Raw genomic sequence first — 26,946 nt, 5'->3', positions numbered from 1 at the left:
AAGACTATTTAAGGCCTACAGTGGTAATTCAGTACATCTAGCATCTGCACTTTTTATTTTCCGAAATAGCTTTTCTCATACTTGTTCTTTTAGGAAGCAGTGTTAATATATCATGATATTGTGGTTAAGTTGTGGGAAAGAAGGAGAGAGCTCAGAGAAACACATTTGTACAGTATGTCTATGTTCATTTAAAATTCTGTTAGTAACAAAATTATGTTAACCTCCCAAATCTATATTGGGTAAATTCTGAAAATCTATTCTTTAAGGACCCAAGAGTAAGATCCAAATCTAAAATTTTAGTATTCAGCTTACACACTGTTAGGCTACAATCTAAAGAAAATTAAAATTGGTAATTTAACCCAAAATACTACCATTATATGATTCAGTTTTAGATTAACTGCATGGTGTGTTCCTTATAAACTAAAGATCATATATATTAATTTTATATCTGAAAAATAGTTTAAGTGAATTATTATATTTTCCTATGTAGTAGGAATACAGTAATGGAAAGAAAACCAAGAATTGTGAAGTTCATTCATTACTAAGAAAGTATAAAACTTAACTTGCAATTAACTGATAACAAAGTCAAGATTTTTTTTTTTTTTTTTTAGTATTTATTGATCATTCTTGGGTGTTTCTCAGAGAGGGGGATTTGGCAGGGTCATAGGACAATAGTGGAGGGAAGGTCAGCAGATAAACATGTGAACAAGGGTCTCTGGTTTTCCTAGGCAGAGGACCCTGCGGCCTTCTGCAGTGTTTGTGTCCCTGGGTACTTGAGATTAGGGAGTGGTGATGACTCTTAAGGAGCATGCTGCCTTCAAGCATCTGTTTAACAAAGCACATCTTGCACTGCCCTTAATGCATTTAACCCTGAGTGGACACAGCACATGTTTCAGAGAGCATGGGGGAGGGTGGGGTTGGGAGTAAGCTTATAGATTAACAGCATCCCAAGGCAGAAGAATTTTTCTTAGTACAGAACAAAATGGAGTCTCCTATGTCTACTTCTTTCTACACAGGCACCATAACAATCTGATTTCTCTTTCTTTTCCCCACATTTCCCCCTTTTTCTATTCGACAAAACCGCCATCGTCATCATGGCCCGTTCTCAATGAGCCTTTGGGTACACCTCCCAGACGGGGTGGCGGCCGGGCAGAGGGGCTCCTCACTTCCCAGATGGGGCGGCCGTGCAGAGGCGCCCCCAACCTCCCTCCCGGAAGGAGTGGCTGCCAGGGCAGGGGCTGCCCCCCACCTCCCTCCCAGGTGGGGTGGCTGGCCGGGCAGGGGCTGCCCCCCACCTCCCTCAAAGTCAAGATTAAACTACTTTTCAACTTTTCAATAATTATCTAAGCAGCATATGAAAAGGGAGAAACAAATTGTGCAAGATTTTGCTATTCTTTCTTACTTCTAACAAGTCACATCCATTAATATACCTATGTCTCAAGATAAACAAGGATAGGTTTTTATTTTAATATTTTACATTAATATTTTTTCTAGGCCTCCCATTGATATAAAAAATAGAATTTTATCTGAAAAAAGTAACAATTATTCTTTCAATAATACAAAATTCAAGTTTTTTCTATAAGTAAACTTTATGTATGATAGTACTAATTATTGTTAGCATCTTTAATAAAAATAGATGTTTAGTTAAAAATAAAGGATGATAAATAATCTAGCAATAAGCTATATCTTTATGACAGCTGGACATTGAGAGGTTAATTTTTATTACAAATTTATAGACATGTCTACTAATAGTTTTGGGTAAGCTCAAGCAACTAAACAATTTACTAAAGACTATATTGAGCAATTCTTATGTCATTTATATTTTATTTATGAAGAGGAATATAAAAAATGAAAGACCTCCAACAGCACATAAAAGTAATGCTGATATGAAACTAAATGTCAGGCAAAAGGCATGAAAATGTACGAGCCACAAAGACATTAAACATAAAACATTTAACAGAACTTTTATATAATTGACATCATTGAAAAGTCGTTTATTATAATATTGTATGCAAAATTTTTAGAATTCATCTAACCTTTAATTTTAAAATGTCAAATATTATTACTTTATCAACATGAATTTTAGCTTCTTTTCCCATTTCTTTTTTTTTGTTTCTGTAATGCCCCCTCTATTTTTAAATTTATATATGTTTTCCTCCCTTCAGCCTTTCTCATTTCATTTTTACCTTTCTATTCTTACAAGTTTCACTATTGATATCTAAGGCATCCATTTTAAAATAATAAAATAACTGACCATAAAAAGTTCATTTCATTCTTTCCTATGTGTTGAGAATGATATATTTTAAACTATAAAGAACCAGTGGATGTTTTCTTAGAAATGACTGTCAAAACAAAGACTATGTTTTCCTCTATCATTCCAAATAAATCAGATCTTCAGTTTTCAAACTGATAGTAAAGCTTGACTTATCCTTAACCTGCTGTTTTGGAGTCATAGTCTCTGACACTCTATGAAAAACGAAAGACTCTTTTCCCTAATGCTTTCACAAATACTCCCTTCAGCTATTGCAACTGGTGAGACTTTCCATTCCAATCATCCTTTACAATTATAACCTGTCTATTACCCCCAAATAAAATATCTATATCTTCTGAGATGGAGTCTCACTCTGTCACCAGGCTGGAGTGCAGTGGCACGATCTCTGCTTATTGCAACCTCTGCCTCCTGGGTTCAAGTGATTCTCCTGCCTCAGTCTCCCGAGTAGCTGGGACTACAGGCGCATGCCACCAAGTCCAGCTAATTTTTGTATTTTTAGTAGAGACAGGGTTTCACCATGCTGGCCAGGATGGTCTTGATCTCTTGACCTCATGATCTGCTTGGCCTCCCAAAGTGCTGGGATTACAGGCATGAGCCACCACACCTGGCAAAAATATCTATATCTTAACCACATGTCTTAGGAACCAAAATGTATCTGTTGTCTTCTCTCTCTTTCCTTATTTTTATTTTTTATAATCCTGTAAAGGGTTTAAAAATAAAGTTACTCAGGTCTCTTTGTTTCCTGAGTAATTTATAACACTTGAGAGCCCCCATAATGGAAATAACTTGGTTTCTGCAGAAAAAAGGAGCATAATCTTTAAGGATGAAGAAAACAAAAATTATGATAACAATGAAAATAGGGACATGCACTGCAACACAAGTTATAAGCAGTAATGACCTTAACTAGTTTCACTATGGTAAAGAGTATAGTATTAACAGGAAAAACAGCACACCATTATTTAGCACTCCATGCCCTCTATGTATATTAAGTAAGTTAACATCAGAACGACACCATGAAGTTACTATTAAGAGAGAGAGTTGAAGTAACTTGCCCTCAATCATGCAAGTTTCGAAGCCAAGGCCGTGTGGTTATGGAATCTGTGTTCTTAACCACTCTGCCATAATGACAGGAAGGAATCCCATGAAGGCAAATTGGGAATTCCACCAAAATAAAATACACAGGAGAACATAACTCAACTTCCCCAAAATCAAGCCCTAACAAAATTTTGTAGTATGACCTTTTCCCATAGGCTCCATCAGTGTATAGCGCCCTTGGAGTCTTTTGGAGAAAAAGTAGGGAGAAGCTATGAACTCACACATTCATACAAACATACAGTCTCTATACTCTGTCCTCACGTAATGCTAGTAGTTCCCCCAAACACATTTTGCATCCAACCACATGGCTACCAGCTGCCTATGTTTGTGATTTTTAATTACCTTTAAATTTTTTCTCAATTGACTTTTTCATTTTGGTTCCACCTCCAAGAATTATATCTTATTCATATTTGTATTGCCTGTAGTTTTATGATAATTCTTTGACCACAGAAATGTTTGACTAAATGCGTAACTTTGAAAAACCCCAAATAACTCAATAATTTCCTCACATTTATATCTATTCTCTTTTAGGAATACATATATACCTTAAGAGAAATCATTTAATTTAAATGTGATGGTTCTTAAGCAGATTGATAGTGAGGCATTTATATGCTGAGGTGTCTTATGCAGACTGTAATTAAGGCATGAATAACTTACAAAGAAGGAATTCTTATAGCCCTGAGTACCAAGAAATTAAACACTTTGTTGGAGAGACCATACGGAGAGGCCCTGAGACCACGAGGAGAAGAAGCAGAGCTAGACACCCAAACTAAAGTTCCAGGCATATGAATGAAGCTATCTCGACCCTTTAGACCCAACTTGCCGGCAGCTGATCGCTACCAAGTGACAAGCAGTCAATGCCATGTGGAGCAAAAAAATAGGCCAGCTGAGACCTGCCTGTATTCCTGATCAAATAATGAGACATAATTAAATGACTGCTGTCAAAGCCACAAAATTTGGGGGGTAGCTTTTTACTCAGCACTAAATAACCAGAATACCACTCAAGCTATTTTTTCCAAAACACAAACCTGATCACATCACTTGACTGCTTAAAATCCTATTCCGCACCAACATAAAAGTGAAGATTCCTTTCCAAAGCATATGAGACCTTCATGTCCTGGCCTACACTTCCATTCTGATCCTTCCCACTACTCCCTGACTTCAAGCTTCTTCTCGGCATACACAGTGCATGTTCTTCCTCAGCCTGATTTGCCCTCAGGTTCAGTTCTTATAGTTAATTTGTTGAGTTATCTTTTATCTTTGAAGCTTAGCGCTGTATCTGGAACCTGGTAGTTGCTCAATAAATAATAGTCTCAAAATAGGTATAGCATCTTAAAGAAAGTATAAAATTTTGGGTCAGATAATTATCATTTTACCAGCAACAAGTTTGGTGGTAGGTATTTTAACTCATTCAGCCTTCAGAATAGGATAGTAATACCTCATCTATATACTTCTGAAAATTAATTGATGAATAAAGTTAAATATTAAATTAAAGGCATTTGATAAACTGTAAAACCCTATGTAACTATTAGTTTTAATTATAAAATAATTATAAACTATTAGGAGTCAAGACAGCTAGGTTTGAATTCTGCATCCACAATTACTAGCTATGAACTCCAGAAAAAGTCACTGTTCTTCATAGGTAAAACTAGATTTTTTTTTGGTGAAAACTAAATGAAATCATTTTATAAATGTGTGGTTTAAGTACTAGTTATTAATATTTTATTATTGCTGAAAGGTCACAACTGATGAATAAAAATTGGTTAACGTTAATTAAATGAATCATTCTTTCACATGTATGCACACGCCCAGACACCCCAAATTCTGAACACTGCAGATGTAGGGAGATCAATATGCATCATGAGTGCTTGAATTTCTCCAGTCTCTGAAAAAGAAAACAAAGACTGGAATGAGAGGATGAACTTCCAGGCTGTGTGTCAGATGTGAAGGTTGTTGCCGGGGGAATAGGGGACAAGAGATGAGAAGGAAGAAAGAAGGAAGCAGCCTCTGGAGGGTGGTTCCTGGAAAATCCATCCTAGAATTCACCAACATCAAGTTCCTTAAACACATTATAAAGTTGTTATTTACATATGCCTTTCAGAACTGGTGTTTCTTATGTGGACAACACAGAGTTAAAAACTAAACCAGGTCCTGTATCTTACATCTCAATGGGGATAATGTGAAGAGATCTATGTGAGAAGATTAATCCAACTCTCCTCCTGTACATAATACATTTTGAAAGGAATCTATCCAGAAAAATCCATTTAGCTATGCCCAGAACAATAAACACTGACTGTGTAGAGATTGAAGTGCCTCAGTCCATCTGCTGATAATATTTATTGCTTTTTGGCACCTTCTACATATTTACCAAGCCTATGTAAAAGAAAGCTATGTTTATTTTTAGGACAAAAACAGATGCTGTTCCAGCAGGTAATAATTTAATTAAATAGCTCCTAAAGCATGAACAAATTGTTCCAAAAAAAGAAAATATTTTTAGTTATTCTTTAAAAATAGGGAGGGAAAGAAAAAACTAAATCACGTTTGACTTTCGTTAATGCAATAAAGTTAGGTTTTACTAAATCTCCTGTTCTTAAAAAATAAAGTGCTTCTCCCTGTCTGCCTTCCTCCTATATTGGAATCAAAATTGCCATAAGTAAAACTGATATTGTTTACCCAGCATAATTTATCACCTCTAAGAATTAATTTCAAGTTAAACGTATTTTGATAAAGTTGAATTCATATATTCTTAGAAAATATCCCATTTTATGATAGTCAAATTAGTTGCATAATGCACTTTATGAACAAAATAAGATAGAAATAATAAACTGCATATTTATAATAAACTTCAGACTCTAATAACCAAAACCAGTCTTCCATTCCACTTGAATCCACAAGACCCTTTTAAAGCCCCTGTTATACATAGATTAAAGATGTCATTATTAGCAGAAAACAATAACAGTTTTGCATTGTAATTTACTAAAGATTGTGCACTGGGTGTAAGACAGAAATGGGTATGAATCCCCAAATTGCCACTGATAGTATGACTTTAGGCCAGAAATTGATGCCTTGAAGATTCCGTCACTTATTGTGTTTTCATAAACACACACACACACACACACACACACACACATACACATACACACACAGAGGGAAAGAGAGAGAGAGAATGACAGTGGTTATAGGGCACTGTGAGACTTCAGTGGAAAAATTTCAATCACTTAGCACAGCTCTTAAGACAGAGTATGTGTTCCACAAATGGCTCCCAATCATCATTGCCTTTAAGATTATTAAGCAATAACAATATGCGTACAATATTAGAGTCATGAAAATATAAACAAAAAATGTATAATAAATGGTTCCAAGTAAATTACAATCTATCAGTAAAGAAAAAACTAACTATATGTACACTTTACCAGTTCGGAAGTAAATTGTGGGGTCTGTCGTTAAGAAATCAGAAATGGTTAGGTTAAAGAGGGCTTCAACAAGAACCAATGCTGTGCTTTTTAAAATGGATAAGCCATAAATAAAGAGATGATAAAGATGAGCTGGTGGGAATATGCATTGATATGTAGGAGTCAGTGAAGAGATCTCCCTTAATGGGGAAAAAGGTACATATTAGAGGCCAGTAGGAAAGAAATTTAGATTGGTAGGATAAGAAGGGGGTCTTCATATGTCATTCCAGATTCTTCCAGGATAAAGACACCATGACATTTGAGTTTCACAAAATAATATAAATCAAGGAGAAGCTGGTATTAAAGACATTATTACAGTGAGGCAGGATAACTGGATTACCCCAGAAAGATATACAGATAGATACCAGTGAACATCAAAATCATTTATACTAAACGCTGATGAATTAGTACTCAAAGTGTATACACTTGGCTTAATCATTTTATGATCATTTATAATTACACTGTGTTATATTTATCACATTATATTTGATAACATAATTACACTTATATAAATTTTGTCTTGTTTTGCTTCAGATAATGATGACAGCAATGCATTTTCTACATTCATATCCTCAATCATATGTTTCTGAATGCTTACTGGAAAACTGGTTTAAAAGAAAGGTGACTAGTTATTGGTCTTGCTCTGACAGCCGTGGAAACCATTTGCTGATGGTCAGTGTCCCATTTACAATCTATAGCAGTGAACCCTTGGGGAAGAGCTGAGGGATAGAGGGATATGAAATATGCTCCAGGCTCTTCTATTGCCCTTACATACTTAATATCCAGTCCTGAATGATTCAACACTACTGACACTAACTCCAAAGAGATCTTTATAAAGGCAAAATTCAATCTTATATTTTTCTCTTTAAAATTACACAACTTAGTTAAGTGGTTTTATGAATCTAAATTGTTTTAAATTCTAATGACAGGAGTTAGCAGATTTACTGCATAGAAGATATTTACTAGGCACTGGACCAAATTAGTCTTGGTTAAAAATCACTAAATATGGGATTTCCAAGGTATTGAATCCCATTTTGATTTGTTCTTTCCACACAGATAAGTAATGATACAAATGTTTCAGTGTGCAAAATGTTTAGGAAAACTAATATTCTCATTTCCTATAGCCAATAATGTGTAAGATTTCAATGCTTTGTATATAAAACTCATACTGCCAAGCAGCTGCAATTCTGCTTCGATAAGCTTATATTATGATATATGAGCAAATCTTGCTAACTCTGGGAGAGTAGATAATTCATAAAGACACATATTTTAGTTGTCTTATTGATACAGTAGACTCTCACCAACTTGGAAAATTCGGTTTAGAATTAAGGTAAAGTTGGAAACCTGAAAACTACTTTCATTGCATAATTTGCAGTTTAAGAATTTCAGAACTGAAAGCAGAAATAAGTTATGTTAACTAAGATATCCACAGAAATAACCTCTTAACAGTTATTCTAAAAATAGTCTATATTTCGCCGGGCACAGTGGCTCACGCCTGTAATCCCAGCATTTGGGAGGCTGAGGCGCGTGGATCACGAGGTCAGGAGATCGAGACCATCCTGGCTAACACGGTGAAATCCCGCCTCTACTAAAAATACAAAAAATTAGCCGGGCGCCGTGGCGGGCGCCTGTAGTCCCAGCTACTCGGGAGGCTGAGGCAGGAGAATGGCGTGAACCCGGGAGGCAGAGCTTGCAGTGAGCCGAGATCACTCCACTGCACTCTAGCCTGGGCGACAAAGACAGACTCCATCTCAAAAAAAAAAAAAAAAAAAAGTCTGTATTTCTAGAATATGTGAAATACCACCCTTAGAGTATGGCAATTCTTATATTTGCTAGGAATCAAAAATTAAAGACAGAAAGCTAAATTGAGGGCATATCAAGGGCATCCTGAATGATTTACATGAATAATAGTTTCAGTGTGTGTTTACGTACGTGTGTGTGCACGTGCAGTTAGCTCTCTTTTATGGTCTTTGCTCCTTCAGGGATCCTTCCTATTGAGTTTAAAAAAGAAGCTTGCATATTCCTTTTATTTTGATCCAGAAGATATGCACATAAATAGTCACTTTCCCTAGTCTATATCTTATTCCAAAAATTAAAAATCATTCTTTGATATGGAGTTGTTTATGTCAATATCTCAAATCTCCTGCTTTAGACCCAGATAGTTAGTAATTTGGATGCCTTTATCCAAAAACATGTTAGAAAAATGTTTCAAAATATATACTTAAGACCTAGCATACTTTTTCAACATTTCTTTCTCTTAAAACTTTATTGCAGAAAGCACAAGCAACAACAACAAAAAAGATGAATAAACTGGATTTCAACAAAAACACATTTGTGCTTCAGAGAACATAATCAAGAAAGTGAAAAGGCAACCCACCAATGGGAGAACACAGTTTCAAAACATATATCTAATAAAATATTTGAGTCCAGATTATCTAAAGAACTCTTGCAACTTGTTAATACAAAGACAATCCAATTTAAAAAATGACAAATGATCTGAAAATAAATTCCTCGAAAGAAGATATACAAATGGCTAATAAGCACATGGAAAGGAACTAAATAGCATTAATCATTAGGAAAACATAAGTAAAAACCACAAGAAAAAACCAATTCACACTCACTAAGGTAGTAATAACCAAAAAGACAGATGATAAGTGTTGGAAAGGATGTTAGAGAAATTAGAACCCCATACATTGCTGGTGGGAATGTATAATGGTGCAGCTGCTTTGGAAAATAGTCTGAGGTTTCCTCAAAAAGTTAAACATTGTGTTACTATATGATCCAATATTCTACTTCTAGGTATATACCCAAGAGAAATGAAAACATAACACAAACACTTGTACACAAATGTTTTAGAGCAGCATTAATCATAGTAGCCAAAAAGTTGAAACAACTGAAATATCCATAGACTGACGGAAGGATAAATAAAATGTGATACATCCATATATGGGAATATTATTCAGCAATAAAAATGAATTAAGTACTGATACATAGTAAAAAATGGATGAATCTCAAAAACATCTTCCTACGTGAAAGAAGTCAGTCACAAAAGACCATGTATTGGATACTTTTATTTACATTTAAGTCCAGAATAGGCAGATATAGAGACAGAAAGATTACTGGTTGCATGGGGCTGGGGCAGGAAAACTGGAGAAATTGGGGAGTGACGGTGTAACTGCTAATGAACGGGGACTTTATTTTTGGTGCGATGAAATGTTCTACAACTGATTGGATCATGGTGATGGTTTTGTAACTGAATAAATTAAAAACCATCAAATTGCACACTTCATATGAGTGAATTTTATGGTTTTTAATTTATATCTAAATAATTTTTAATATTATTACATACTCTTATTATTGCTGCGCTGCATTTTGCTACAACTTTCTTTCCTAAACGTAAGATAAAGCTCCTTCATTTGGCTGTGTGCAGTGGCTCAAGCCTGTAATCCCAGCAATATTTGGGAGGCCAATGCGGGCAGATCACTTGAGGTCGGGAGTTTGAGACCAGCCTGGGCAACATGGCAAAACTTCGTCTGTAATAAAAATACAAAAATTAACCAGACATGGTGGTGCATGCCTGTAATTCCACCTACTCAGGAGGCTGAGGCAGGGGAATTGCTTGAACCTGGGAGGCAGAGGTTGCAGTGATCAGAGATTATGCCTCTGCACACCAGCCTGGGTGACGGAGTGAGATTGTCACAAGAAAAAAAAAAAGAAAAGAACAAAACAAAACCGAACTCCTTCATTTGATCATTATTCTCATTATGAGTGTAGGTAGTCCATATAGGCTAGAGCAAAAATGGTGTACAGAGGTAAAACTATATATTCCAGTCTCACACAAGGAAACTTTCAGGTAGGGAAACGTTTTGCTTTCACTTCCTGTAGTCCATTGGTAAAGATTCCTTCCTTCTTTTTCCGTATACATGCATTTCCTAATAAAAGAACCATGCACACCCATAATGATTATATTTTTAAAAAAGTAAAACATTATATATAGGATATCAGAACCACAAGCAATTTTTTTAAAAGAGCAGCTGCCTCTATTAGTAAATATTCACATGCCATTTATAGTATATTTATAATATTACTATATAAATAGCATTGCCTTTATACTTCTGTTTAATAATGCTAATGGAATGGTAAATATATAAAAAAGCTCAAATTCATTACATTTTAAATATTTTAAATGCCTTTTTGACAGCTTTATGCATAAGAAACAAAGTTAGAAATATTTCTGCCTGTGATTTTTTTCTGATTTCCCATACATATTTTGAAACACAAGACTTTAAATTTAAATGCTGGCTAGCATACACGGAAAAAATACTGGGTGCTCCAGATGTTTTGTTTAACTTCATTGTGTACATTACTGTTGTTTTCCTTTCTGCTTTTCTTTTCCTTTCACAGACTAGAACGTCAAACAAAGCCACACTAAAGGCCACTTTGATGTAGAAACAGCCAAAATTCTAGGGTCTCTCCAATCGTTTTACACATTTAAAGCTTGAAATATTAAATAAGCTGAAATAAATGCTCATTTTTAAAATTTCCTAAAACACTTCAAATACTTCAGACTAGGCTTGTCATTTGAAAAAATACAGAAGAGCAGATCTGAATAAAATGCATTTAACTTCACAGTACATCTGCCATTTGAAAACATTTTTTTTCTATTGAACACAGCTTAATGAACCTTTAATTTACCTTTCATTCAGTATCCACTGAGGGTCGTTAAAAGACAAAGTCTAAGTCACTGCACTTAATTACAGTCATCATATGTTATTATGTATTATTATAGAACACCATATGCCAATTATCATGGGACTTTGATACTGAAAAACTACAAAACTGCACACACATATCACTTGTGCTGTAGAACTATATTTGAACAATATCTTTGCACATAAACAGTACCTTTAAAGTATTTGCATTTGAGAGTGTATGCTTTATAGATTTCAAAACTAAATATTTTATTTAGTATAATTGTGTCAATTGTTCCCTAATTATATCTAGATATTGGACTACATTCCAACTTACAACCAGAAACTCTAAAAGAAACAGAATTATCATTACATTTAGATATCAAAACACATTGAGATCAAACAATATTTTATACATTTGACTTTTAGAAAGATGAGGTAAGTAACAAGCCAAGATATGTCCAATATTTATTCATGAAATATTAGCAGGGTGGTCATTTTCCCAGTCCCACTGTTGATAGTCAATGAACTTCCCCTTTTCTTTGATGCCTTCTGTGTTTTTCTTACTTCTTAATGTTGTGTCCAGCGAGAAATAGTCTATATTACACACTGCTATCAGAGTTATCTTTTAAAATCGAGCATATCTGGTTTAGTCTCTGCCCCTTTTAAGAACTGTCTTTAGACACCTATTCTTCTCTAGAATAAAGTAAAAAAAAAAAAAAAAAAAAAAGCATGAAATACACGATTTGGCAGAAGCAAGACCCAACATGTCTTTCACATCTCATCTCATCTAATCTTTTCTTATGACATTTTTCATTTTCATTGTTTTGAGACAGTCCCTGTCACCTGTCACCTGGGATGGAGTGCAGTGGCACAATCTCAGCTCATTGCAACTTGCACCTCCAAGGTTCAATCTATTCTTGTGCCTCAGCTTCCCAAGTAGCTGGGATTACAGGCTTGCAGCACCACACCTGGCTAATTTTTGTATCTTTAGTAGAGACGGAATTTTGCCATGTTGCCCAGGCTGGTCTTGAACTCCTGGCCTCAAGTGATCCCCCTACCTCGGCCTCCTAAAGTACTGGGATTACGTGAACCACTCACTATGCCTGGCCTGTTATGACATATTTTATACACAGTAGTGAGCACCTGTGTACCTACTACCCAGCTAATCAATTTACCTTATTTTATATATTTTTAGACTTTTTTTTCTATTTTAATATCTGTGCATTCGTAGTTAGTTTTTACAGTTATCATAGTTCAGGTGTCAGTTGTGACACAATTTTACTTGTTTGTGCATGCATTAACTTGGTTATTATTCTGGGCCTGACTAGACAACTTTTGTCCCTCAGGTTTCAAGTTATTGAACCATTTAAGGATCATTTTAGGAAGAATGAGGAATCTTGTTTGTTGTTGAAAACCCTCCATTGATATCTTTTGGTAAGTTCAGGAAATGGTTAGTATCAAAACTTGCAGAATGGCCACCACTGGCTTGGAAGAAAGTCCCAGAGACTAAAATGGAACATTGTTTTAATGAACATTGCATCACTATTTTGTTAATAGCACAGAGGGTGACACTGCATGGAGAAATACAGGCATTAAAAAATTCTGAGTCAAAAAGATTTGAATGAGTCATTCTCTGAATGTAAAATGTTTTAGAAAGAGTTTAATTTACTTTGTATTTTCCTTTTTATATATAAACAAGACTGATATATAACAACATAATAAGCTTTGCATAAAGCAGACTAAAAGAGATCTTACAATAAGTATAAAATAAAAATTCTAAGTTTCTGTTTCTTAGAGATACACAAAATAATAGCATACGTTACAATTGTGTCTTAGGTTCGGTGACAGTTTGACAGCTTCACCACTTATATTTTGGACAAGTTGCTTAGCCACTCTGAAATTCAATTTTCTCATCTGAAAAATGGTGGTAATAATAAAACCCAGCTCATAGGGTTATTGCTAAGATTATAGGAGGTAGAACAGTGCTTGGCATATATTAGTGTTCAATAATGTTAACTGTCCCTGTCTCGTCCATTGTTTTATATGGAATTGCTTACGTATCTCTCTAACACCTATTTTATTTTTTCATAAATACTTTTGTCTTCTTCCACTTTTCTACTCTCTTCCTCCTCCTCCTTCTCCTTCTCTGCTCTTCGTCTCCTTACTCCTCCTTTTTCTCTTATTACGAAGAATACTTAATTAACATAATAGTAGAAAGAATAATATATCAACCATTCACCCCTGGTACTCATCCCTAGCACCACTGATCATCAGTCTACTCCCATGCACGTTCCTATCCACTCTCCCCTCAGACTGAAAAAAATAACAAAAACCCTCAGCCATATCATTTTATGCATAGTTATTTCAGTATGTAATTTTAAAAGATAAAGACTATTTTTAATATACCTATAGTATCATTATCCACCTAAAATAATTAACAGTAACTCCCTAATATAGTCAAGTATCTAGGGAATGTTCAAACCACAATTTTTTTTTTGAATAAATAATACTCGATGTACTCCAGTTGCAAAGACTGGAAAGTTAATGTATTTATTTCAAAAAAATTCAATAACAACAATTTAAATTATTGAATAAAAGGAGGAAATACAAAACAGTAGTACCCAGGATGCTAGATTTTCTTAACTTTAACGTCTTATATTTACCAGCTATTAAAAATTTGGCTTTGAGAATATTTTTGATAAATAAAGTAAATCTGGCCTAAAATAACTTACATATCACCAAATATATCCTCACGTTAATAGCTTTGATTAGCATTACGTTAGATTGCTATATCTGAGACATGTGACTCAAAAGTTAAACAAAGGTTAGTAATTATTCTAAAAAATCTAATCATACCTGCTTCATCTTGTTCTTTGATGCATTTTCTAGAAACATAATTTTTGGTAAATTCATTCATTAATTTAACAGCTACTGAGAACCTACTATGTGCTGCCAGTCACTTCTAGACATAGGGAGTAGAACAGTAAAAAAAAGCTAAAATCCCCACCCTTATGGAACTCACTTCTAGTAGAATGAGAGAAACAAAAAACAAACACACAGGAAAGTTTCATGTATACAGTGTGTGAGATGGTGCACGGAAAGAAAAACCCTGAATACATAGGAAATGGGGTGCAAATGGTAGGGGGGGGGGCTTGCAGTTTTCAATAAGTGGTGAAAGAAGTCCTAACTGAGGTTTTCTTTTTATGACGATCATTCCATTCGAATTACTGTCTTTTATAAGGAATACATCAAACTAATAATAAAATAATGAGTATTCAGCACCACAATAACCATTAGTTTCTACTCCATTCTTCTCTTGAGTAACACTGAACATAAACACCAAAATTCAGCTGTAGGTCAAAGGATGTTGCAAAGGATTTAGTTGACATAAAACTGTAGAACAGACTTGAAATACATTCTTCACAATACTTCAGAATAAATGAAAATATAATTCATGCCAGTAACAAGGTTAAAAAAATAACACTCGAACATTTTCACTTCAATTCAGACAAGTAATTGTATTAGTACAATGAGCCTAGGAACAAACCTCCTGTCTGATGTTCCAGGTAACCGTGGTAACCTCTCTTTGGAGCTATTGAATTACACTGTCTACATGACTACTTTCTATATAACTTACGATGATGATTTAGAAGAGAAATATAGAGCTGCTCTGTATTGCCACAACTGATCTCAAAGTTGTAAGATCACCACTTTTGCAATCACTTCTTTGTTAGAGGACCAAATAAAATTTTTTCAAGGCAACTCTAATAGCAAACAATATAAACTTTGATCCTGTTTAGCCCTTTCAGATATAAAACAAATCTGATATTAGCATTACAAAAAAATCACTAATCAAACAATGTCTCATTAGTAACTGAGGAGAGAAGGCAATTGTGGTATTCAATTTATACATTTGGCCTAAAAATTATTTAATGATTTTTTAAAACATCACTGAGTGCCAACAAATTTGTGGCAAGGCTGGCACTCTCTAAACAGTATGAATGGGCACAACACTTTAGGAAGACATACCAAAGTTCTTAAAATGTCTATATTTATAGTTCATTTCTAAAATCTAGCCTAAGAAATTAAAAGAAAATAGAACAAAATTGCATGCATACAAATTTTCATTGCAATTATTTATAAAAAAGCAGAGTGACTTTTTTGCCTATTTAAATATTTATTAACTTTTCCATTTTTCTTTTTTTTCTTTTATTGCTATACTTTAAGTTTTAGGGTACATGTGCACAATGTGCAGGTTTGTTACATATGTATACATGTGCCATGTTGGTGTGCTGCACCCATTAACTCGTCATTTAGCATTAGGTATATCTCCTAATGCTATCCCTCCCCCCTACCCCGACCCCGTTTTTCAATAATTAACCTAGGATATAGTTATACTCAGTAGAAAGAAAAGCAATTGGAGACCTCCTAATGATACATGTAACAATGAGAAGTCTAGTAGCAATATCTGTTCAAGATGGATAAGCCACCCTCCATTTTAAGTTGCAAAGGTAACTCATACAATGATATAGAATCAAGAGAGGGAATAAAATTCTTGCCAAACATTTTTAAAGTATGACTCTTTTCATTTTAGACATGGCTAGATAATTTTGCATGTCCTCAAATGTTCATATTCAAATATTTGGTGTCTAATTTTAAAAAGATAACTATAAAAATAACAACAACTAGCATTTATTGAGAATTTACATTATGACTTTAAATCTAAATAAAACCTTTTGAAAGTGGTTATTTAATGATCCCCATTTTCAGATAAAGAAACTAAGATTTTGAAAGGTTAGGTCACTTGCCTATGGCAGGATAAACATGTGAATTCAGGATACATGACTCCCCAGTTCCTAATCACAACACTAGCCTGTCCTTTTTTGTGTAAAGCTTGTAGAACTCTTCCAACAGTCCTGAATGGCAACTAACGTAAAGACTCCATGGCAAACTCTAGAGCTTATTTTGATGTTGTGGGTTTTACACTGTGACCATATTTTCTGAACCACAAAATGTACATATATTCTGACAAGTTCAAATATGCTTATAGGGAAAAAAGAATATGTGAAGTGGAAACAATCCTAGAAAAGACAGAATATATGACTGCCACACCATATAGTTAAAAACAGCAGTTGATATGAAAAAATACCAGAGAGTTAATACTGAAACTCTGGTGAGGACCAGACTTAAGAAGTCACTGGGGAATTAAATAACTAGTTATTTCATCTCTTTTCATGTTTTTCATTGCTCAAATTTGCTACAATTTTTTTTAATATCCTTTGTTTCTGCTTCTCTCATTTTTCTTCAAATGCTTTGCAATATCATTTCCTTCCAACAAATACCCTAAGCTGTTTTGATACCAGGCATTGGTGGCTGTGTCCATTTGGCTCAATAACATTCCCCAGTCAACTGATACAACCAATTAATTGGGGACGGTACACAATCTCACACACTAAACTTATCAAGCATGTCCAGCATGAGATAACATGTTTAAATATAATATTTTATACAGGAGTGTTACAAATGTGTTATTCTCTCCCAGAGGTATGTAAGGGTAATATGTGTGAATATATAAATAGATGAAAAACTGTATGCACACAACTGACATAACAAAAAGAGAAAAGAATGACTTCCATATTAACTTATAATTTAATAGAAGCAAATGGAGACAACTTTGTAAAGTAGCCTTTGAAAATCCAATGATAAGGTTATGTTTCCAAAAATTCGTGTAAAGGAATACATGACCTATAATAGCACATATTTAAAATACCTTAGCATAGTCAGAAATAAAAACAGAGCTGAAAAACATTCTTTATATTAAAACAAGTCAGACACGCTTTGTGGCATTAATTGGCATGTGTTATTTATTGACTGAGAACTTTAGGAGACACTTGCACTTACCTAGAAAGTGAGTCAGTGTTTGTGCTTGCCCCTGCAGTGCACTAACTGGCACTCAAGTGACCTAATTGGCTTCCTCCTAGCACTGTTGTAACATCAAGAGAAGCCAGCTAAGTCCTCAGTACAGGAAGGTCACCGTTCTTAGACACATTTTCAACCTACCAATAGAACATCTTGAATGACATCTATTTTATAACACTGAGATCGTATGTCTTAAAAAGGGTCTAGAGCAATAGGTCAACAAATTCACAAACACAGGAAAGCACAGTTACTGCAAAAATTATTCACTCACATACAAAATATATGTTATACTATTAATATATTTACTATGTACTTTTATTTTTCAAATAAATATTAGTGATGGATTAATAAATATGTATTTACTTTAATATGGTACTGAATTCATCCAAAGCAATTCATTCAAAGTAATTCACCATGCTTTCTCAATCAACAAACATTAAAAAGTCAACTAAAATAATATGTCTATTAAAAAGTATCTGCATATTTGACATGTTGGGATTCACTGTACCATAGCATAATTTTCCTTTGATAGGTAGTGACTCATTCAAACACCTTAGGCAAACAGAATGTGCAACACTTTAGTAATTATAATAAGGTTATCAATTTTTAAAAGCCAGCCACTTTACTTCATCAATGAGCTGAAGCAACACTAGAAGATTAGGAAGGCTTATCAGTTCAAGACACTTTGAGACAAGTCCAGCAGTTATACAATTAAGTTTTAATGATGTCTACATCATCTAGGAGATTCTCATTATATGCAATAAAAGCTAACCTAATAGTGTCTTAAAATTCCTTATTTCACCGAATCACCACAAGGTCTAATAATTCTATGTTCGAATCCTAAAAATAAATATTTATACTTTTGCAGAGAATTACATAAAATGTCTAAGACAATATATTGAAAACTGATAGATTTAAGATTTTTTATTGTAATTTTTATTTTTATTTATTTATTTTTATTTTATTGTATTATTATTAAACTTTAAGTTTTAGGGTACACGTGCACAATGTGCAGGTTTGTTACATATGTATACATGTGCCATGTTGGTGTGCTGCACCCATTAACTCGTCATTTAGCATTAGGTATATCTCCTAAAGCTATCCCTCCCCCCTCCCCCTACCCCACAACAGTCCCCAGAGTGTGATGTTCCCCTTCCTGTGTCCATGTGTTCTCATTGTTCAGTTCCCACCTATGAGTGAGAATATGCGGTGTTTGGATTTTTGTTCTTGTGATAGTTTACTGAGAATGATGATTTCCAATTTCATCCATGTCCCTACAAAGGACATGAACTCATCATTTTTTATGGCTGCATAGTATTCCATGGTGTATATGTGCCACATTTTCTTAATCCAGTCTATCATTGTTGGACATTTGGGTTGGTTCCAAGTCTTTGCTATTGTGAATAGTGCCACAATAAACATACATGTGCATGTGTCTTTATAGCAGTATGATTTATAGTCCTTTGGGTATATACCCAGTAATGGGATGGCTGGGTCAAATGGTATTTCTAGTTCTAGATCCCTGAGGAATCACCATACTGACTTCCACAGTGGTTGAACTAGTTTACAGTCCCACCAACACTGTAAAAGTGTTCCTATCTCTCCACACCCTCTCCAGCACCTGTTGTTTCCTGACTTTTTAATGATCGCCATTCTAACTGGTGTGACATGCTATCTCATTGTGGTTTTGATTTGCATTTCTCTGATGGCCAGTGATGGTGAGCATTTTTTCAGTGTATTTTGGCTGCATAAATGTCTTCTTTTGAGAAGTGTCTGTTCATGTCCTTTGCCCACTTTTTGATGGGGTTGTTTGTTTTTTTCTTATAAATTTGTTTGAGTTCATTGTAGATTCTGGATATTAGCCCTTTGTCAGATGAGTAGGTTGCAAAAATTTTCTCCCATTTTGTAGGTTGCCTGTTCACTCTGATGGTGGTTTATTTTGCTGTGCAGAAGCTCTTTAGTTGAATTAGATCCCATTTGTCAATATTGGCTTTTGTTGCCATTGCTTTTGGTGTTTTAGACATGAAGTCCTTGCCCATGCCTATGTCCTGAATGGTAATGCCTAGGTTTTCTTCTAGGGTTTTTATGGTTTTAGGTCTAACGTTTAAGTCTTTAATCCATCTTGAATTAATTTTTGTTAAAATACAGTTTTTGGAAGTCTCTCCTCCCCCAAACAATTAAAACATAAGTGGCATATGGGGAATTTAACCAACATATAATTGCTGGCAATTTTCTTAATGGTTGATCTATTTTAGAGGAACCCATGCTCCCAATTGAGTTTTCCATGGAAGATACCAAGTGCATACTTTTTCAAAGGTATTCTGATTGCAAATGTTGCATCCCAGATGGTTATTTATTGAGTTAAAATATAATTCGACCAATGTTTACAAACCAATAAATTATAAATCTTATCTGCAGGACTATTTTCTTCAAAAGCTTTCATTTTCATTTTCACTACCAGAGTTTGCTGTCTTTGATGCTAAATTTTTCACTTTATTCCCAAGTGAACTTGATAGCAAGAACTAAGTTAAACTTTGCACTCATCCTCAGTCACAGAGAACCCCAAGAGACGTCCTCCCAAGTTTGCGAGAGACAACACTGAATGGAAGAATCTCCTTATCTCTCCAAATCTTCACAAATGCCTTTCTTTTGAGGTGGTCTATCACAACATTCAATGTTTTGTTTTGTTTTCAATTCTCTTGAGTCTTTGAATATTATTCATATACTTTAGAAAGTTCTGAAATTTCTTCTCTCATATTACCCTTTATTTCTATAACTTTTAAATTATTTCAAATGATGTCCATCTATAACTTTTAAAAATCATCCATTGCTGTGAGGAGTAAGAAGTGTAAAAACTCATTTTTTATTCTATTGTTTTACAGGCTCAACTTTTCTTTTAGATTCAGGGGTACATGTGCAGGTTTGTTACATAGGTATATTGCACGAAGCTAAGGATTTCAGGTTCAAAAGATCCCAACATCCAGGTAGTGAACACAGTACCCAAAAGGTAGTTTTTCAGCCTTTGTCCCACCTCCCTTTCCCCCGACTGTAATAGTTCCTAGTGTCTCTCATTCCCATCTTTATTTCCAGGAGTACCTAATGTTTAGCTCCCACCTACAAATGAGAACATGTGGTATATGGTTTTCTATTCCTACGTTAATTCACTTAGGATTATGACCTCCAGCTCCATTCATGTTGTTTCAAAGACTTCATTTCATTCTTTTTTTAGCTGCATTGTATTTCATGGTGTATATGTACCACATTTTCTTTATCCTATCTACCATTGATAGGCACATGGGTGGATTCCATGTCTTTGCTATTTTGAATGGTGCTGTGATGAACATACAAGTGGCTGCGTCTTTTTGGTATAATAAATTACTTTCTTTTGGATATATACCTAGTAGGGATTGCTGGGTCAAACGGTAGTTCTGCTTTTAGTTCTTTGAGGCATCTCCAGACCGCTTTCCACAGTAACTAAGCTAATTTACATTCCCACCAACAGTGTATAAGCATTCCTTTTTCTCTGCAGCCCTACAGCATCTGTTATTTTCTGTCTTTTTAATAATAACCATTCTGACTAGTGTGAGATGGTATCTTATTGTGGTTTTATTTTACATTTCTCTGATAATCAGTGATGTTGAGCATTGTTTTCATACGTTTGTTGGCCACTGATATGTCTTGTTTTGAGAAGTGTCTGTGTCCTTTGCCCACCTTTTAATGTCTGTTGTTGTTGTTTGCTTGTTGAGTTGTTTAAGTTTCTTATGAAATCTAGATATTAGTCCTGGGTTGGATGCATAGTTTGCAAATACATTCTCCCATTCTGTAGGCTGCGGGATTACTCTGTTGATAGCTTCTTTTGCGGTGCCAAAGCTCTTCAGTTTAATTAGGTCCCACTAGTCAATTTTTGTTTTTGTTGTAATCGCTTTTGAGAACTTAGTCATAAATTCTTTCCCAAGGCCCACGTCCAGAATGGTGTCTCCTATGTTTTCTTCTAGGATTTTTACAGTTTGAGGTCTTACATTTAAATCTTTAAGAGAGCATTTTACAAGGTAAGAAAACTCAGCATATTTCTATCTTGATCAAAAATAGGAATCCACAACCTTCTTTTAGCAAACTGAGGATTCAGTATTGAGTTCTTAGGCAATTAACTTTAAAAATCAAAGGGAAATAATTAGATAGGCCTTGACATTTACAAAGATTTACAGGATGCCTCCAAATTTCCTTTTAATTTATGGATTCTTGGTTAAATGACAACATGGGTATCAGGAAAGCTGTTGTCTCTGTTGTGGGCAAACACTAGATTGCCTACATGTGTGTTCACAAGCGACATCTCACCTGTTTTTGGATTATTGTAGCCAGACACTGAAAAGCCTGACAAGGTCTTTGATAGGGGCAAGGATAAAGGATAATCTAGAGTGGATACACTTCCTTCCTGTCAGATTAAACTCTAAATGCAAGAATTTTTTTTAAACAAGAATTTATTAACAACATCTTCCAGGAAAAGCATCCAAACTAACCAAGAAACAATCCCACCTCACCATAAGCCATTCAGGGTAAAAGAGCAGTTGTACAACAGCCACAAGGGTTTTCCCTCTTTTCCAGTTACAAGCACTTTTGGTTGTTTCTGCTGCTGAAAAAGCAGGTACTGAGCATCTACTTTGTGGCAGTCTCAGTGCAAGGTGCTGGATAGAGCACTGAAGAGACAGTCCCTGCCCTCATGGAACTTCTGGTTTGGTGTACAATTTAGATAAGCAACTACAAATAGCACTACATGATCGTGATATGGAGGCCCAGGAGCACTCAAGAAAGCTGCCTAACCCAGGCTTGGAGGGTTAGGAAAGTCTCCTCAGAGAAGGTGACAGGTAATCTAACTACTTCTGTCCTCATAGTGCATGCAATGTCATTTTCTGTTTGTGGTTACTATAACTCGTGTCTTTCCCTGAAATGTGGATCTGTCTCATCAACCTCTCCTTTCACACACCTAGTTCTGGAGAGTGGTGGAATGGTCACCCTGTTTCAGTGATTGCAGAGTGGCTACATTTCAGGATTTCCACTTGTTCTCTGCAGTGCAGTGAATACAGACACTGAAGGGGCTAACTGGTTGAATCTCAAAGTGCATTCGGTTACACTGTTCCCGTTATACATCCTTTCACTCGTATCTGGAGCTTGATGGCAACATTAAGACCAAATACCGTTATGTGAGAGGGTCTCTGACCTTCTTGATTCAATTCTCTATATCTCTGTTGCTCACAGCTATATGGAAACTTACATAACTAAATTCAGAATCAGCTTTCAATTCACTCTACATTATTGATAAAAGGGCTAGGTTTTTCTCTGGTTCAGTGAACACGGTTTATAACAGTGCAGTTTCCTGAATGTGCTTTTAAAGCTCATAGTGACTTCTGACGCTCTTTTTTTTCTCCATGACCTTTGACAAGGATTGCAGCCAGCTGCAGTGGAAGAGCTTACCATATGTTGAAAACTGTATTGTGACACCTGCTCTTACATTCCTTGTTTCAAACATAAATGTGTCTAAAATGACTTGAATTACACAGGCTTGCTTCTCTTCACTGGTGACAGAGATGGGACTGGTAGGACATCCTCCATTTAAACTGGGATTACTATACCTTGTATGTCTTTTGACATGGTTTAACAAGATCATTAAATCTGGTCATAGCTATCTAATAATTTAAACACTATCCCCTTGCAAATTCTATGTAGAATCAGCTCACTTTGTTTTTTGACTCCGAAAGAATCTAATAATAGGCATTAACAGTTTTAGAGCAAGATTACAAAGCTCTGCAGCATACTAAAATGAATATTATTTGTTTTCCCAGTGATTTATAGTAAGACTTCAGCAAGGGAGTCCCGATGACAATAGAAGCACTAGGTTGTTAAGCGTCTCCTAAATGTGGGTCCATCAAGCAGCACAGTGCCCAGGTAAGTAAATTACATAAGGTCTCAATAGTAATGTCTCGCCCAGGATTCAAATTCAGCTCTGACATCAAAGTCACTTGAATTTCCAGGTCTCCTAGCTGCCTTCATAGTGACTATTCCTTCTTTTTAAATGTTGGTTAGAAGATTTGTAATTTTTTTCTCACTTTTTACTCGATATATTATTAATATATTTAATTGTCAAAAATGAATTTTTAAATCAATAAGTGATTAGATGAAGTACCTTTCAAACTATGCATTATTTAATCATATCTTAAGGTAACTTAAAGCCAAGCCAGTTTAGTTGGAGTTTTGATGAAAACCAAGCCAATTTTGTTGGAGTTTTACAAACAGCTCCACCGGGAAGGATTTCTATGCAGAGAGTTTTCATTGGCGCCTCCAGATCAGCTCCACCCTTCTTCAGGCTGCTTTGTTCCCAGAGAAGCTAACAAGTATGAGCTACATGAGTAAGATCACTTCCACTCTGGCTGCTAGTTGGATTTGGCCAATGAGGGGCAAGAGCTGGAGATCACTGGTCAGGAGGAGAGTGAGGTCAGAGTGTTTGTTTCCCAAGCTTCCTCCCTGATAAGTCACAGAAAGCTGACCCTGTCCCTGACTCGAGGCCACGGCTACTCCAGTGATGTCTTCTACCTAACTCTCTCCTTTCAGACTGTTTCATCCGCCCCTTGCCCTTTAGGGAGAGGGCAGTTAAGGCGCCCTGGATGCCAGCCCTGAGGCACTTTGCCTAAAATTGCCTACATCTTTACTCAACTTGAGTATATGATCTGTTTCCTCACTGATACAATCCCAAATAAGTAACATATCCTGGACTTGGAACTTAGAGAAATGAGCATCATCACTTGATTTCTTAAGAAACTACATTGTTTGAACCTGTTGTCTTGGTGGTTTTGTTGTCGTTTTTTTTTTTTTTTTTTTTCTTCTTTTCCCCAAGAGTAAACTATTTTCTTCATGGCAAATCTCTATCCTAACCCCAACAATACCACCATCTTCACAATCCAACTCCATAAACTGATTTGCTTTTGATTGCTGCCTCCAAAGAGAGTCTATGTAAGATCTAGACAACGACAGGTTGAAGAGAACTGGAATAAATTCCTGGGATGAACCTGGTTCCTGCGTATACAGGATTTCTGAACTTCACATTGTTTTACCCATCACGGAATTTTGACTATTAAGTGACAGCTGAATTATTGCAATGTCACAGAGTAACTCAGCAGGATTTAGGATTATGAAAACATTTGTATCACTTATTAGTTAAATAGTATTTAAAAATTAAACAACTGATTTGACAAATACGAATGTAGTTGCCTAATATAGATAATTTTTAAGCGTTATTTTAAACTGCTAAAAAGCTTGAGGAACAAATCCTTCCAAAAACAGACTGGGCCGGGTGCAATGGTTCATGCCTGTAATCTCAGCACTTTAGGAGGCAGAGGCAGGAGCATTGGTTTAGCCCAAGAGTTTGAGACTAGCCTGGGCAATGTAGGGAGATCCATCTCTATAAAAAATAAAAGTAAAAAAAATAGTGGGGACATAGTGGCACATTCCTGTGGCCTCAACTACTGGGGAGGCTAAGGCAAGAGGACTGCTTGGGCTCAGAAGGTGGAGGCTGCAGTGAGCTGTGATGACAACACTGCATTCCAGCCTGGGTGACAGAACAAGACCCTGTCTCAAAAGCAGTAAAATAAATATAAACAGGCTGTTTATATTTATTTTACTCTGCCTCCTAAAGTGCTGAGATTACAGGCATGAACCATTGCACCTGGACCAGTCTATGTTTCGAAGGATTTGTTCCTCAAGCTTTTTAGCAGTTTAAAATAATGCTTAAAAATTACCTATATTAAGCAACTACATACATATTTATCAAATCAATTGTTTAATTTTTAAATACTATTTAACTAACAAGTGATAAAAATGTTTTCATAATCCTAAATCCTGCCGAGTTACTCTGTGACATTGCAATAATTCAGCTGTCACTTAAAGGTAAACAGACTGTTTACCTTTGCATTATAATTATTTTGTCTCCTTTTCCTGAACTTTTACCTACTAGTTGACTTTCTCAAAACCGTATACTTACATTGTTTTCACAAACAAAAAACATAGCCAGCTCCATTTTATAAAAATATGTGTAGAAAAAATATGTTAAGTATGAAATACATTATTATCACAGTGTTTAAAAGTAAAAAGTTTATTTAGTAAATAAACCAAAGTTTCTTTGGTTCTTTCTCCAGAGATATATTTATAAGTGAAATAGGAAGGGGAGTTTAATATATTGAAATCCAAGTATGATTTCCCTTGCAGCCTATGAGCACTTTCATCTTTCTCTTGAAAAGAGAGTCTGTGAGTGCTTGCTAAATACAATTAGGGTTTGTTTTCTTTCTGCATGTCTTTGGGTTTTCACAAACTGAAACAGATTAAAACATATATATGATAGTTAAATAGTTCTTGCTAAATGATTGGTTAAGATTAAGTTTATAAAATCAAATGAAAAAATTAGCCCCGTTATAGAGACAAATGGATCAATAGCATTTCCTTGCCCTAAGTAATGTAAGTGCATTTATAGTTCTATGATAGTAGTAATTCCCAACCACCACTTTGGAAGAAATAGCTGGGCATTTCAAATGTCATTCACAGTTGGAAACACACACACACACACACACACACACACACAGCCAAACTTCCAGCCCTACAAACAGGATGGAGAGGCACTGATAACAATCATTATTACAAGTTAAGTGGTGTCACAAGCCCAAGTTCAAATTTATCTTCCCAGCATCTAGCAAAGAACTAGCTGAGCCAACAATCTCCAAAAATAAGATTGCCATACAATGAGCAAAATATCAAGGCCTGTGACCTTGAGTTTCTTTCTCTATCAATAATCCTGTCAGGATGGCAAAAGTACATTGTTTAACTAAAACAAGCTCCTGCAGTTTTCCTTCAAGATTAAGCTGCTGTCTCTATTACCTCACCCAAATAGTAATGCTAAATTAGAAAAGATTCAAAGCAGTAGACATTTATCCTCTCTTCATTCAAAGTTAACACAACACCATCTCTTTCCACTGTTCTGACAGTAATTAAATGGGTTTTGTTCATGTTAAATAGAAGAAAATAAAGACTCCTTTCCCCCTTTTCTTTCTTAAACTTACCAAGAAACTTCTGGGCTTCCCTTGCACCTGTGATCCAGCTTTTCTGCTACCATAATGTATGAGTTCCAGTTGTGGTTAAGTCCCATCCGTTTGAATCCAGTTGAAGACTTCTATATTTACCCAAGTGCATCTATGTATCTCCTTTAATGCAAGACTTTCCTTAGTACAACTTAGAATGGCTAATACAGGCAAAATTACATAGGCACAAGCTCATGGATTTACTACAACATATAATTTTTTGGTGTATAAAACTATATATATATATATATATATGTTTGTGCAAGTGAGCAGGTGAAACTAAATAACTGATTTTATTCCTTATATTTGGAAAATGAATGGAAGAGAAATAATCTATGTTTCCTAAGACTGAGCAAATTTAGATATTTTTGATTCAAATTTGGACACTGCTATATCCT

The 26,946-nt window shown here is 35.2% G+C and overlaps 1 protein-coding gene and 1 long non-coding RNA gene across 2 annotated transcripts in view; one reads left to right on the top strand and one right to left on the bottom strand.

Annotated features, from left to right (window-relative positions):
• Window positions 1-9,305, top strand: part of LOC130541382 (uncharacterized) — a 35,906-nt gene extending 26,601 nt beyond the window's left edge. The window contains exons 3-4 of the long non-coding RNA XR_008955428.1: window positions 7,354-7,491; window positions 9,094-9,305. This is a non-coding gene — a long non-coding RNA (uncharacterized LOC130541382). The remainder of the gene's footprint in view (window positions 1-7,353; window positions 7,492-9,093) is intronic.
• Window positions 1-26,946, bottom strand: part of NAALADL2 (N-acetylated alpha-linked acidic dipeptidase like 2) — a 1,375,347-nt gene that overhangs the window by 728,247 nt on the left and 620,154 nt on the right. The gene's annotated exons all lie outside the window — the stretch shown is intronic.

The sequence above is a fragment of the Pan paniscus genome, chromosome 2 (assembly GCF_029289425.2).
Source record: "Pan paniscus chromosome 2, NHGRI_mPanPan1-v2.0_pri, whole genome shotgun sequence".
Lineage (NCBI taxonomy): Eukaryota > Metazoa > Chordata > Mammalia > Primates > Hominidae > Pan > Pan paniscus.
Note: the sequence above shows the minus strand (reverse complement) of the source record. Positions and strands in the feature narration are given on the sequence as shown.